We start from the raw sequence: 15,226 nt of genomic DNA on the forward strand, positions 1-15,226 counted from the left end.
ACGGGACCCGCGCCGGCTAACAGAGGCACTGCCCGGCTGCACGTGTCAGCGGGACCCCGCTCTGAACACCCCCCGCGGCGCCATGACGTATCAGATACGTCATGGGTCGCTAAGGGGTTAAAGAGGAAGTTACTCAGAAACCACAGAGAAGAGCATGCCAAAAATATCGGTGGCACATCCAAAGAAAAATAAACCAAAGAGAATATTGTACATCAAAATAAACTTTATTGATACCGAACAAACAGTGGGACAAAACTGATTAAAAGCATCTAAAATACACAAAAAGAACCACCATAGTACCGTGTATAATAAGCACGGTACCAGGACAAGCCGACCATATAGTAAAAAGGATCCTAACCGGTGTGAATATGAGGTAATGAAATAGACACAAGTACAAAGATGAAGCTACAAGGTAAAATGAAAAAGGCCAACGGCCCAAGAAAACAATGTATATCACCAGGAAAGGAGATCCATGTCGGCGTCCACTGAACCCCACGCGTTCCGTCCCCACTCAGGACTTTCTCAAGGGTACTACAGGTCACATATAATGACGTATATATATCCCACTTATAATTATTTAAATATAACCACATGATAAACGCATACCTAACGAAGCAGAAGGGGTGGATCCCGGTCCGCACTCCCACACACACACACATATCCGCGGCGTCCCAAATACCCTAGAGCGCATGCTCTAGTTACGAAATGTAAAACTCACAGACAGGCAGGGGGTGCGGGAACATAATAAAGAAAGTATACTTACCCGTTCCCATGCCTCCATGCTCTCATCCTCTCTGGTCTCTTCAGCAGCCGCACAATGTCATTTTTGTATGGTATCTGGGTATGTCTGTGGTGTCCCACCATGGGTGTTTCTAGTCTTGAAGTCTGTACTTCAAGTAAAGTGGTAATGAAGTTATGCCTAAGTTTTGCCACTAGATGTCACTATTATTTGTATATGCACTTGTATATTGCACAGCTGTAGTGAACAAGGGGTTACTGTTTGTTTGTAATCTGCGCACCAATAAGAGCTTTTTTCTGTTCTCCTCTTATCTCTATTCTCCTTTCTTTTCTCTGCACTTTCTTCTCCACCACTCACAGGAGGCATTACACACCCTGTAGGAAGTTGTCACATGGGGAGAGGAAGTACATGCCCACATTTAGGGAGTCTTATCCAAGTCCTGGTAGAGAGAGGATGCACAACAAGACGGTCCCTACTGTAGTTCAGCTGGGCCCTGGCTCTGCCAGGTACCCCCTCCTGTCCAGTGTAGTCTAGTCGGGAGTGTGGTAGTGGACAGACGTATGGGAAACATAGGGCCTCTTTTCTTATTCTTCAAAGAAACACTTATTCTTATTATGCAGGAGAGGACAACTCAGAGATCACCCCAACCCACGCCATTGAACGTCTCTAAAAGTGCAGGATAGTATCCTGAAACAAGAGGAACTGATCTGGATAGAGCAAAGTTGCTACAAGCCTACGTACTCTATCTTGCAGCGCAGGTGTAACCAGGTAACTTTGGCCACCCTGCTCAACTCAGGTAACATGGTCTGGGGCTTGTGTCACTCGACACTGTAGGGCAACAGGTGGTACAGCGACAACAAAGGTCGAAACATGAGCACAAGTAGTCTCCTACTTTCAAGTATTCTTGAGAATTCTATTTCTTCTTCTTCTAAAGTTTCGGCAGAGCAAACTTCTACCCTGGGTTGGGACTCTCAGCACAAACTCCTCTCTACTACTCTAAACTCACTCTATTTCTCAGCACGCAACCAAGTCAGCACAGCTTTTCTGCTCCAAAACCTCTTAACACAGATTGAGTCTAGTCAACAAAAAGAAAGACAGCACTCCAATGGTGCAGACTCCTCAGAAAGCGTGGTGGGTACACAAAGGGTGATGGGAACGCTCATCTTTGATGGTTGTGCAAAGGTAAGGCACAACTCTCCACAGCGCATATATAATAGTGATCAGACCGCAGCTAATCCTATGAAGTCCTCACTGGGAACAAACTATAGCACTCCACTCCAGAACATAGGTAAAGTCAGCAAGGCTCCACTTGCGGTCTGCTTCTTTCCGTGGCCTATCTGAGCTCAAAGTCCGCTCAGCCAATCACTGGCTGGGACCGCCGCCGCCATGAAAATTGTGTGGATATAGGCTAAAATTTACCACTAACCTAAAGTACAAGGAAACAAGTCTCAAAATTGCTAGGATGAGTTATAGCATCAGGGAGGTATAACCACACAAAGTGAGATTGGTCAGATTTTTAAAAAAGAGCTCTAGTCCTCAAGGCACTATCTGGACCAGTCCTGAAAGGGTTAAAACCAACTGGTGTCAGAACGTTATATAGATGTGTAAACAACTTCTAGTCTAGTCACTTCCAGTACTTGTCAGCTGCTGTATGTCCTGCAGGAAGTGGTGTATTCTTTCCAGCCTGACATAGTGCTGTCTGCTGCCACCTCTGTCTGTGACGGGAACTGTCCAAAGCAGGAGAGGTTTTTTATGCTCATTAGCTGCTACTCTGGACAGGGATACAGCTTCATGGTGCGTTCACACCTACAGGATCTGCAGCTGATTTTCTGCTGCAGATCTGCAGCAGATTTCATTTAAATAACTGAACACAGAATCAAATCTGCACCGTCAAATCTGCTGCAGATCCTGTAGGTCTAAACGCACCCTCACAGCGCACTGTGTATGTGCTATATTAACAGCAATGACATGATTTTTTTTAAAAAAAGCTGTAAAGTGGCCAACCTTTTTAAAGAGAAACTGTTAGTAGGTTTGTATGCACAAACCTGCTCATAGTTGCCCTTTAAAAAGGTTGGCCACTCCCAGCAGTCACTTACCCTCTTTTTCCAGCGCCATTCTTCTTATATCGGTATTTTTGAGAAACTCCGCCCAACAGAAATATGTAAATTAGCTCCTTTGGTGCACTGGAGGCGTTCCTTAACTCTTAGTGCGCCATTACGCCCACTCACCATCTCCAATGCTCACGCCTACTTATATATTGCATATTGAAGAATGCATAAGCGGCCGGCTCTTCCTTGGGCGTGGCAGTAACAGCGCCTGTATGGAGACGGGCTGCTGTTTCTCAGCATGAGCCATTCAGAAACAAAGACCTGTTTAAGCATTCTTGAATATGCAAAAGTAGGCATGAGCGTTGGAGACAAAATAACAGTGTCTCCATTGTCAGAGGCAATCATGGCGTATGCCTCCTCCGCCAAATAGAACCATAAGGAAACTTTTCTTTTTAGAAGGGTGTTTTTATCTGTAGTGTGCAGCAGGGCCGCCATCAGGGCAGTATTGGTGGTACAGCTGTCAGGGGCCCGGGCTAAAACTAGCATCCAGGAGGGCCCGGCAGTCCAGCCTACCTGTGTGTAAGCTCCTGTTAGCTGTACCGCACAGGCAGGAAGACACAGGGCCTCCTCCTCACTCTCCCAGGGCCCCCTCCTCTTCCTCACTCCCCCGGGCCCCTCCCCCGCCCCACACCACCTTCTCTGGCAGCTTTCTTCTGTGCCTCGATGTCAGAGGAGAAGGGGGAGGGGCCCAGAGCCGCTGTGTGAGGACCAGGAGGAAAACAGGAAGCACATGGGTCCTGGAGGGTAGAGCCTAGAATGTATCCTCTCCTTTGAGTCTCTCACTGCAGGGGATACATTCTAGCATGTTCAGTACTGAAATGGCTAGAATGTATCCTCTCCTCTGAGTTTATCCTCTCCTCCGAGTCTCTCACTATAGGGTATACATTATAGCATGTTCAGTATTGAAATATTTAGAATGTATACTCTCCTCTGAGGGTATACATTCTAGCATGTGTAGCATTGAAATGTCTAGAATATATACCCTCTTAGTACTCAACATGCTAGAAAAAATCCCCTATAGTGACTCAGAGGAGAGGATACATTCTAGCCATTTCAGTACTGAAGATGCTAGAATGTATCCCCCACAGTGAGAGACTCAGAGGAGGAGATACATTCTAGCCATTTAAGTACTGAAGATGCTAGAATGTATCCCTTGCAGTGAGAAACTCAAAGGAGAGGATGGCTCAGTGGAGAGGATACATACTAGCCATTTCACTACTGAACATGCTAGAATGTATCCCCTGCAGTGAGAAACTCAAAGGAGAGGATATACTCAGAGGAGAGGATACATTCTAGGCATTTCAGTACTGAACATGCTAAATGTATCCCCTGCAGTGAGAAACTCAGAAAGGAGGATACACTCAGAGGAGAGGATACATTCTAGCATGTTCAGTACTGAAGTGTCTAGTATGTATCCTCTCCTCTGAGTTTCTCACTGCAGGGTATACATCCTAGCATGTTTAGGGCTATGTTCACACATAGTATTTCGGTCATTCTTTCTTCAACCAAAACCGAGTGCTGTGTTTTTTATGTGTGAACATAGCCTAGTAATGTAAAGTCCATCGAGTATCCTCTCCTCTGAGAGGGCATACATTCTAGAATGTTTAGTACTGAAATGTCTGGAGTGTATCCTCTCCTCTGAGAGGGCATCTCCACCAGGTGTACCCCCTCCTCTGAGAGGGCATCTCCACTAGGTGTATCCTCTCCTCTGAGAGGGCATACATTCTAGCAAGTGCAGTTTTGAAAGGTCTAGACCACAGGTGTCAGACTTCATCCCTCGGCTGTTACAGACTACATTTCCCATCATGCCTTACTTGTCCAGACATGGTGGGAATTGTAGTTCTGCAACTGCTGGAGGGCCTGAGTCTGACATCTCTGGTCTAGAATGTTCTCTTTTCTAACTGCAGGGTATACAGTCTAGTATGCATCCTCTCCTCTGAGCGTATCCTCTCTTCTGAGCTTCTCCCTGAGCGGGTCATATTATACAGCATGAATAAGAGGTGAAAGCGAGCGGCGATGTGTTAGGTCAGTGCTCGCTTCCCCTTTGTTCCCTGCACATTTTCTGTGTTATTACACACACAGACAGTGACAGGGGGAACTGCGGGCAGCTGTGGGAGGGGCAGCCCAAAAAATCCTTAGATTGTTCAAGCTGCCCATTGTAGACAGCAGCACTATCGTGATCTGGATTACTCGACCAGTTTGAAGACCACAATCAGCTGATAACATGGATTATTACACCAAATGATTATCAGACGTAACGGCCAGGAAACCTTTGGTGTAATACACCATTGTCTGTACAAGGAACAGGACTGGTGTGTGGGGTCTGTATACAGGGGAGAGGACTGGTGTGTGTGGGGTCTGTATACAGGGGGAAAGGACTGGTGTGTGTGGTCTGTATACAGGGGAGAGGACTGGTGTGTGTAGTCTGTATACAGGGGGAGAGGACTGGTGTGTGGGGTCTGTATACAGGGGGAGAGGACAGGCGTGTGTGGGGTCTGTATACAGGGGGAGAAGACTAGTGTGGGGGGTCTGTATACAAGGGGAGAGGACTGGTGTGTGGGGTCTGTATACAGGGGGAGAAGACTAGTGTGGGGGGGTCTGTATACAAGGGGAGAGGACTGGTGTGTGGGGTCTGTATACAGGGGGAGAGGACTGGTGTGTGGGGGGTCTGTATACAGGGGGAGAGGACTGGTGTGGGGGGTCTGTATACAGGGGAGAGGACTGGTGTTTGTAGTCTGTATACAGGGGGAGAGGACTGGTGTGTGGGGTTCTGTATACAGGGGGAGAGGACTGGTGTGGGGGGTCTGTATACAGGGGAGAGGACTGGTGTGTGGGGTCTGTATACAGGGGAGAGGACTGGTGTGTGTAGTCTGTATACAGGGGGAGAGGACTGGTGTGGGGTCTGTATACAGGGGGAGAGAACTGGTGTGGGGTCTGTATACAGGGGGAGAGGACTGGTGTGTGTGGGGTCTGTATACAGGGGAGAGGACTGGTGTGTGTGGGGTCAGTATACAGGGGAGAGGACTGCTGTGTATGTAGGGTCTGTATACAGTGGAGAGGACTGGTGTGTGTGGGGTCTGTATACAGGGGAGAGGACTGGTGTGTGGGGGGTCTGTATACAGGGGGAGAGGACAGGCGTGTGTGGGGTCTGTATACAGGGGAGAGGACTGGTGTGTGTGGGGTCTATATACAGGGGGAGAGGACTGGTGTGTGGGTTCTGTATACAGGGGAGAGGACTGGTGGTGGGGGGTCTATATACAGGGGAAAGGACTGGTGGTGGGGGGTCTGTATACAGGGGAGAGGACTGGTGTGTGTGGGGTCTGTATACAGGGGCAGAGGACTGGTGTGGGGGGTCTGTATACAGGGGCAGAGGACTGGTGTGGGGGGTCTGTATACAGGGGAGAGGACTGGTATGTGGAGTCTGTATACAGGGGGAGAGAACCCCTGTACACAGACACCCCACACTGGTCCCCTCTCCCCCTGTATACAGACCCCACACATTAGTCCTCTCCCCCTGTATACAGACCCCCCCCACACCAGTCCTCTCCCCCCGTATACAGACCCCCCCCACACACACCAGTCCTCTTTCCTGTATACAGACCCCACACACACCAGTCCTCTCCCCTGTATACAGACCCCCCACACCAGTCCTCTCCCCCTGTATACAGAGCCCACACACCAGTCCTCTCCCCCTGTATACAGACCCCACACACACCAGTCCTCTCCCCTGTATACAGACCCCACACACACCAGTCCTCTCCCCCTGTATACAGACCCCACACACCAGTCCTCTCCCCTGTATACAGACCCCACACACCAGTCCTCTCCCCTGTATACAGACCCCACACACACCAGTCCTCTCCCCCTGTATACAGACCCCACACACACCAGTCCTCTCCCCTGTATACAGACCCTACACACACCAGTCCTCTCCCCCTGTATACAGACCCCACACACCAGTCCTCCCCTGTATACAGACCCCACACACCAGTCCTCTCCCCTGTATACAGACCCCACACACACCAGTCCTCTCCCCCTGTATACAGACCCCACACACACCAGTCCTCTCCCCTGTATACAGACCCCACACACCAGTCCTCTCCCCCTGTATACAGACCCCACACCAGTCCTCTCCCCTGTATACAGACCCCCCACACCAGTCCTATCCCCTGTATACAGACCCCACACACACCAGTCCGCTCCCCCTGTATATAGATCCCCCACACACCAGTGCTCTCCCCTGTATACAGACCCCACACACACCCGTCCTCTCCCCCTGTATACAGACCCCACACACACCAGTCCTCTCCCCTGTATACAGACCCCACACACACCAGTCCTCTCCCCTGTATACAGACCCCACACACACCCGTCCTCTCCCCCTGTATACAGACCCCACACACACCAGTCCTCTCCACTGTATACAGACCCCATGTACCAGTCCTCTCCCCTGTATACAGACCCCCCACACCAGTCCTCCCCCCTGTATACAGACCCCACACACCAGTCCTCTCCCCCTGTATACAGACCCCACACACCAGTCCTCTCCCCCTGTATACAGACCCCACACACCAGTCCTCTCCCCCTGTATACAGACCCCACACACCAGTCCTCTCCCCCCTGTATACAGACCCCACACACCAGTCCTCTCCCCCTGTATACAGACCCCACACACCAGTCCTCTCCCCCTGTATACAGACCCCACACACCAGTCCTCTCCCCTGTATACAGACCCCCACACACCAGTCCCCTCCCCCTGTATACAGACCCCACACACCAGTCCTCTCCCCCTGTATACAGACCCCACACACCAATCCTCTCCCCCTTTATACAGACCCCACACACCAGTCCTCTCCCCCTGTATACAGACCCCACACACCAGTCCTCTCCCCCTGTATACAGACCCCACACACCAGTCCTCTCCCCCTGTATACAGACCCCACACACCAGTCCTCTCCCCTGTATACAGACCCCACACACCAGTCCTCTCCCCTGTATACAGATCCCACACACACCCGTCCTCTCCCCCTGTGTACAGACCACACACACACACACCCGTCCTCTCCCCCTGTATACAGACCCCACACACCAGTCCTCTCCCCCTGTATACAGACCCCCCACACCCCCGCCCTCTCCCCCTGTATACCCCTCCATGCTACTATGGATATTGCAGCTTCCTTCACTCTGTTTCTGCACAGTGAATGGTGCAGCAGCTCACTACTTCCTACTTCCGGTCGAGGCCCCGCCCCTCCTGGTGACATCACATCTCAAAGGAGAGGATACATTCTAGCATCTACCGGAGGATGATGTGTGCTGGGGGGGAGGATGATGTGTGCTGGGGGGGGGGAGGATGATGTGTGCTGGGGGGGGGGAGGATGATGTGTGCTGGGGGGGGGGAGGATGATGTGTGCTGGGGGGGGGGAGGATGATGTGTGCTGGGGGGGGGGGAGGATGATGTGTGCTGGGGGGGGGGGAGGATGATGTGTGCTGGGGGGGGGGGAGGATGATGTGTGCTGGGGGGGGGGGAGGATGATGTGTGCTGGGGGGGGGGGGAGGATGATGTGTGCTGGGGGGGGGGGGAGGATGATGTGTGCTGGGGGGGGGGAGGATGATGTGTGCTGGGGGGGGGGAGGATGATGTGTGCTGGGGGGGGGGAGGATGATGTGTGCTGGGGGGGGGGGAGGATGATGTGTGCTGGGGGGGGGGAGGATGATGTGTGCTGGGGGGGGGGAGGATGATGTGTGCTGGGGGGGGGGGGAGGATGATGTGTGCTGGGGGGGGGGGAGGATGATGTGTGCTGGGGGGGGGGGGGAGGATGATGTGTGCTGGGGGGGGGGGAGGATGATGTGTGCTGGGGGGGGGGAGGATGATGTGTGCTGGGGGGGGGGGAGGATGATGTGTGCTGGGGGGGGGGGATGATGTGTGCTGGGGGGGGAGGATGATGTGTGCTGGGGGGGAGGATGATGTGTGCTGGGGGGGGGAGGATGATGTGTGCTGGGGGGGGGAGGATGATGTGTGCTGGGGGGGGGAGGATGATGTGTGCTGGGGGGGGGAGGATGATGTGTGCTGGGGGGGGGGATGATGTGTGCTGGGGGGGGGGGAGGATGTGTGCTGGGGGGGGGGAGGATGATGTGTGCTGGGGGGGGGAGGATGATGTGTGCTGGGGGGGGGGAGGATGAGGGGTGCTGGGGGGGGGGAGGATGATGTGTGCTGGGGGGGGGGGAGGATGATGTGTGCTGGGGGGGGGGGGAGGATGATGTGTGCTGGGGGGGGGGGAGGATGATGTGTGCTGGGGGGGGGGGAGGATGATGTGTGCTGGGGGGGGGGAGGATGATGTGTGCTGGGGGGGGGGAGGATGATGTGTGCTGGGGGGGGGGAGGATGATGTGTGCTGGGGGGGGGGGGGGGATGATGTGTGCGGGGGGGGGGGGGAGGATGATGTGTGCTGGGGGGGGGGGAGGATGATGTGTGCTGGAGGGGGGAAGGATGATGTGTGCTGGGGGGGGGGGATGATGTGTGCTGGGGGGGGGGAGGATGATGTGTGCTGGGGGGGGGGAGGATGATGTGTGCTGGGGGGGGAAGGATGATGTGTGCTGGGGGGGGGGGAGGATGATGTGTGCTGGAGGGGGGGAGGATGATGTGTGCTGGGGGGGGGAGGATGATGTGTGCTGGGGGGGGAGGATGATGTGTGCTGGGGGGGGGGGGAGGATGATGTGTGCTTGGGGGGGGGGAGGATGATGTGTATATGTGTGCTGGGGGGGATGATGTGTGCATGTGTGCTGGGGGGGATGATGTGTGCTGGGGGGGATGATGTGTGCATGTGTGCTGGGGGGGATGATGTGTGCTGGGGGGATGATGTGTGCATGTGTGCTGGGGGGGGATGATGTGTGCATGTGTGCTGGGGGGATGATGTGTGCATGTGTGCTGGGGGGGATGATGTGTGCTGGGGGGGATGATGTGTGCATGTGTGCTGGGGGGGATGATGTGTGCATGTGTGCTGGGGGGGATGATGTGTGCATGTGTGCTGGGGGGATGATGTGTGCATGTGTGCTGGGGGGGGATGATGTGTGCATGTGTGCTGGGGGGATGATGTGTGCATGTGTGCTGGGGGGGATGATGTGTGCATGTGTGCTGGGGGGGATGATGTGTGCTGGGGGGGGGATGATGTGTGCATGTGTGCTGGGGGGGATGATGTGTGCTGGGGGGGGATGATGTGTGCATGTGTGCTGGGGGGATGATGTGTGCTGGGGGGATGATGTGTGCATGTGTGCTGGGGGGATGATGTGTGCATGTGTGCTGGGGGGGGATGATGTGTGCATGTGTGCTGGGGGGGATGATGTGTGCATGTGTGCTGGGGGGGATGATGTGTGCTGGGGGGGATGATGTGTGCATGTGTGCTGGGGGGGATGATGTGTGCTGGGGGGGATGATGTGTGCTGGGGGGGACGCAATCCCTGATCCCTGCACCCTGTCAGCCCCAACCTCCTTGCACTCTGTCAGCGCTCTGTTTGCCCCCACATCCCTGATCCCTGTCTGACCCCCCATCCCTGATCCCTGCACCCTGTCTGACCCCCCATCCCTGATCCCTGCACCCTGTCTGACCCCCCATCCCTGATCCCTGCACCCTGTCTAACCCCCCATCCCTGATCCCTGAACCCTGTCTAATCCCCCATCCCTGATCCCTGCACCCTGTCTGACCCCCCATCCCTGATCCCTGCACCCTGTCTGACCCCCCATCCCTGATCCCTGCACCCTGTCTAACCCCCCATCCCTGATCCCTGCACCCTTTCTGACCCCCCATCCCTGATCCCTGCACCCTGTCTAACCCCCCATCCCTGATCCCTGCACCCTGTCTGACCCCCCCATCCCTGATCCCTGCACCCTGTCTGACCCCCCCATCCCTGATCCCTGCACCCTGTCTGACCCCCCCATCCCTGATCCCTGCACCCTGTCTAACCCCCCCATCCCTGATCCCTGAACCCTGTCTAATCCCCCATCCCTGATCCCTGCACCCTGACTGACCCCCCATCCCTGATCCCTGCACCCTGTCTGACCCCCCATCCCTGATCCCTGCACCCTGTCTAACCCCCCATCCCTGATCCCTGCACCCTGTCTGACCCTCCATCCCTGCACCCTGTCTAACCCCCCATCCCTGATCCCTGCACCCTGTCTGACCCCCCCATCCCTGATCCCTGCACCCTGTCTGACCCCCCCATCCCTGATCCCTGCACCCTGTCTAACCCCCCATCCCTGATCCCTGCACCCTTTCTGACCCTCCATCCCTGCACCCTGTCTAACCCCCCATCCCTGATCCCTGCACCCTGTCTAACCCCCCATCCCTGATCCCTGCACCCTGTCTGCCCCCACATCCCAGCAGTATTATTTGGTACCAATGCGTAGAAATATTTTGTGGCCATATGTAGGGAGCTTGTGCTCCTGATCTTTTAAGACCCCAGCAACACTCCTCTCAGACCACCTTCTTTATTTAACTATGACTGTGTAGTGGTTTAATGTCTAAGCACTTGGGGCCCCACTTTTAAATTGTGCCCAGGGCCACATTTGACCTATAACCGGCCCTGGCCCTTGGGTTCCATAGTTTTTATTTTAAGAGTACAAACACACACAGCAGATACGGAGCAGATACGCAGCAGATACGGAGCAGATACGCAGCAGATACGGAGCAGATACGCAGCAGATACGCAGCGTATAAGCCGTGTGTGTTTGTACCCTAAGGGTACAAACCCACTTGACGTATTTGCTGCGTGAATCAGTCTTAAAAATAAGCAGGCAAAACGCAGGTTGGCTTCATACGATTGTTCTGCATTAAAATACGCAATTGCGTATTTTTGAAGCGTGAAGCTTGTTGTTAGCAAAGCATCAGTTGTTAAAATACGCAATTGCATATTTTTGAAGCTTGAAGCTACATGCGTTTTTCGCACAGGTTGTTAACAACTGATGCTTTGCTAACAACAAGCTTCACGCTTCAAAAATACGCAGTTGCGTATTTTAACGCAGAACAATTGTATAAAGCCAACCTGCGTTTTGTCTGCTTATTTTTAAGACTGATTCACGCAGCAAATACGTTAAGTGGGTTTGTACCCTTATTAATAGTGCACGGAAGTTGGCTGGCGTGGGATGTATCCAAAGAGACCCAGCTTTCCAGAATTATCCCAAAGCCACCCAGCTACTTCAAAGACATCAGTCAAAAATACGTCCCATATTTTTTTGTTAATGAGGGGCCCAGACACTCCGGCTGTATGGGGCCCCGAAATTTCTGATGGCGGCCCTGGTGTGCAGTATACATGTGTGGGTGGTTTTTATCTTTGTTTCACAATGTCTGTAGCTTAGGTGTAATTTACTAACTAAAAATGTACATTATGGGGGGGGGGATTTATGACAAGGTTTACACCTGGTGTAAACTGATCTGTGATTGGTTGCTGTGGGCAGTTTACACCAGGTGTATATTTACTTTTATAAATCACCCCCAAAAATTTTAGAAAAAAAAAATCAGGAAACCAAGCAGCTGCATTCAATCCTACATCAGCACAATGTCAAGTAGTGGTGTAAAGAACGCAGCCACTGCACCCTGGAGCACGTGTTCTGTGGAGACTGTGCCTCCCTCCAACCTACCAACCCGAAAAAACCTGACAGAGATATATTCTTTACTTTTTGTTGGGCGGAGTCAGTCACAGACTATTTTTTTTTTCAATTTTTTTTGCAATAACATTTACCAGGGGTGTGACGGCCGCCGACATCTGGCAGGCACTTCCACCTACCAGCCTACCGTGATTATGTCTTTTTCTTCACAACCAGCTAGCTGTGACTTGATGATATATGAGAAAAATAGGTAAGAACAAAGCAATCCTACACATAAAATATGCAACATGGGAGGAAGGGACGGATGTCTCCACTAGCAAGAAACAGCCTGGCAGCCAGCCAATTATATAGAGGGTAAGGGCAGAGCTATAGCTAATGGGACCGCCAAGGGAAGTGCTGACCCTCCCCTGGCTACCAATCACAGTCTGGCGGGGGGGAGGGGACACAGCAAGCCCCATAAAGACATGGAAGGGGAGTCTGGTGTGGGGGAACTTGAATAACTGCACCGAGCTCTGACCTTAACCCCATCCAGCACCTTTGGGATGAATTGGAACGAGTCACCCCTACTATAGTTGACACAATGCAGGTGCGGTTTTAATTTCAATCCATAAGGGGATCATTTAAAAGGGGTATTCCCCCCCAAAATTATTTTTGCATTAATATGTTGCCCACCCTTAGCTTTCCATCTTTCCAATATCAATTTATTATGGATTCTGCACAGTTTTGCTGTTATAATGCATAAAATCATCAAATCTCAGTCCAACCCAACACCACTCCTTGCTCCTGGTCCGCACCCTACTTGTCGGCATCACGTGTCCTCCGTCTCTTCAATGGGCTGGGTTAGCGCTTCTAATCCAGTCCACTGAAGTAAGGGAGGACAGTGACACGCTGACAGCCTCTCTGACAGCAACCCCCACTGTGTAACCCCATTCACCCCCTCCCCACGTATCCCGTATCCCCCTCCCTCCTGAAGCTCACCAGCACTGTGTATCCCTGCCACCTGGAGCGTACCCACAGTCTTTGATCCCAGGTCTCCTGGTGGCCACTTGCCCACAGTCTGTGCACACAACCACCCCCTGCAGCTCACTCGGCCCCTGCAGCGCTTCTTTCACTGGTAAGTAATACTCGGTAGGTTTGGAGGCATTTCATTTTTTTAGCTCTTGGGGAGAATACACCTTTAACTTGGGTATACAAGCTCTTTATAGCTGCTAGAGAAGAAAAGGGAAAGTTATCAATGTGAATGAATGTGAGCTTAGTGTCACTGGATGTACCTGCATAGTTATCACATATACAAAGTCTATAGTGTACAGCACTATAGAGAGCAGGGTCCCGTTTCCCCATGCACTGTATGTTATTGTATACAGTACCTGGGGAAGGGAAGGGGAGCTGTCCGTCATGATCGCTGTGATTCAATTCTAGTAAAGTAAGTGATCATCCTAGAAATCACTGCTTACTTTACAGAGGATGGGTTTCACAACGAAAACCAATGCGGATTCATGAAGTGTGAAGGTCTATGGGTTACATATCCGATAATTTAAATCAAGTGGGGGGCAGAAAGTTATACAGATTTGTAATTTACTTATTTATTTTTTTTAAACTCGTCTTCCAGTACTTATCAGCTGCTGTATGTCCTGCAGGAAGTGGTGTATTCTTTCCAGTCTGACACAGTGCTCTCTGCTGCCACCTCTGTCCATGTCAGGAACTGTCCAGAGCAGTAGCAAATCCCCATAGAGAAACTCTCCTGGTCTGGACAGAGGCAGCAGAGAGCACTGTGTCATACTGGAGAGAACACACCACTTTCTGCAGGACATACAGCAGCGCATAAGTACTGGATGTCTTAATACTTTTTTTTTTATAGAATTACCAATATCTGGCATCAGTTCATTTGAAAGAATTTTTTTTAACGAACTATCCCTTAAAGGGAACCTGTCACCCCCCGTGCCGGGGTGACAGGTTCCCGACCCCCCGTTAGAGACCCCTATACTTACCTCATCCCGCCGGGTCCCGCTTCTGAAGATGGTCGGGTCCCGGAGATCTCAGCCGCTGCAGCCCGGCGCGCGCGGCTGAGAGATGAGTCCAACGCTCATAGAGAATGACGGGAGAGTCCAGCGCTCCGTCATTCTCTATGAGCGTTGGACTCATCTGTCAGCGCGCGCGCCGGGCTGCAGCGGCTGAGATCTCCGGGACCCGACCGAATCCAGAAGCGGGACCCGGCGGGATGAGGTAAGTATAGGGGGCTCTAACGGGGGGTCGGGAGCCTGTCACCCCGGCACGGGGGGTGACAGGTTCCCTTTAAAGTGAACCCTGTCCCACAGTAAAATCTACATCTGCTCTGGACTGGTGTGCACCAAGGCCACACCCCTTTACACCAGGTGCCGCCCAATCAAGTGATGAGCTTATGTGCAACAGTATATATATATATATATATATATATATATATATATATAATGCTGGGTAGTGATGATGAGGTCAGCCATGAGCAGGCTAGATTGTCAGCAGATCCCCTCTCAGCTCAGGAACGAATCTAGACCAGCAGCCATTGCGGTTTCCTGAACTGTCTAAAAGGAAGACGGTAGAAGAAAACCCGCCCTATTGGTTTACTTCATACGTCACCACTCAGCAGGCCACGCCCCCGGACCATCCGTTATAAACACCGGGAGCAGCGTCTTCCACCTTGATGAGTAAGGAGGTCACGAGGTATATAAATAGTCACTAGTTCTGGGGGGCGCCGCCATGTATAAATATGTGCGTAGTATCATAGCGGGCATACATGGATGAAACCGC

The sequence above is a fragment of the Dendropsophus ebraccatus genome, chromosome 13 (genome assembly GCF_027789765.1).
Source record: "Dendropsophus ebraccatus isolate aDenEbr1 chromosome 13, aDenEbr1.pat, whole genome shotgun sequence".
Taxonomy (NCBI): domain Eukaryota; kingdom Metazoa; phylum Chordata; class Amphibia; order Anura; family Hylidae; genus Dendropsophus; species Dendropsophus ebraccatus.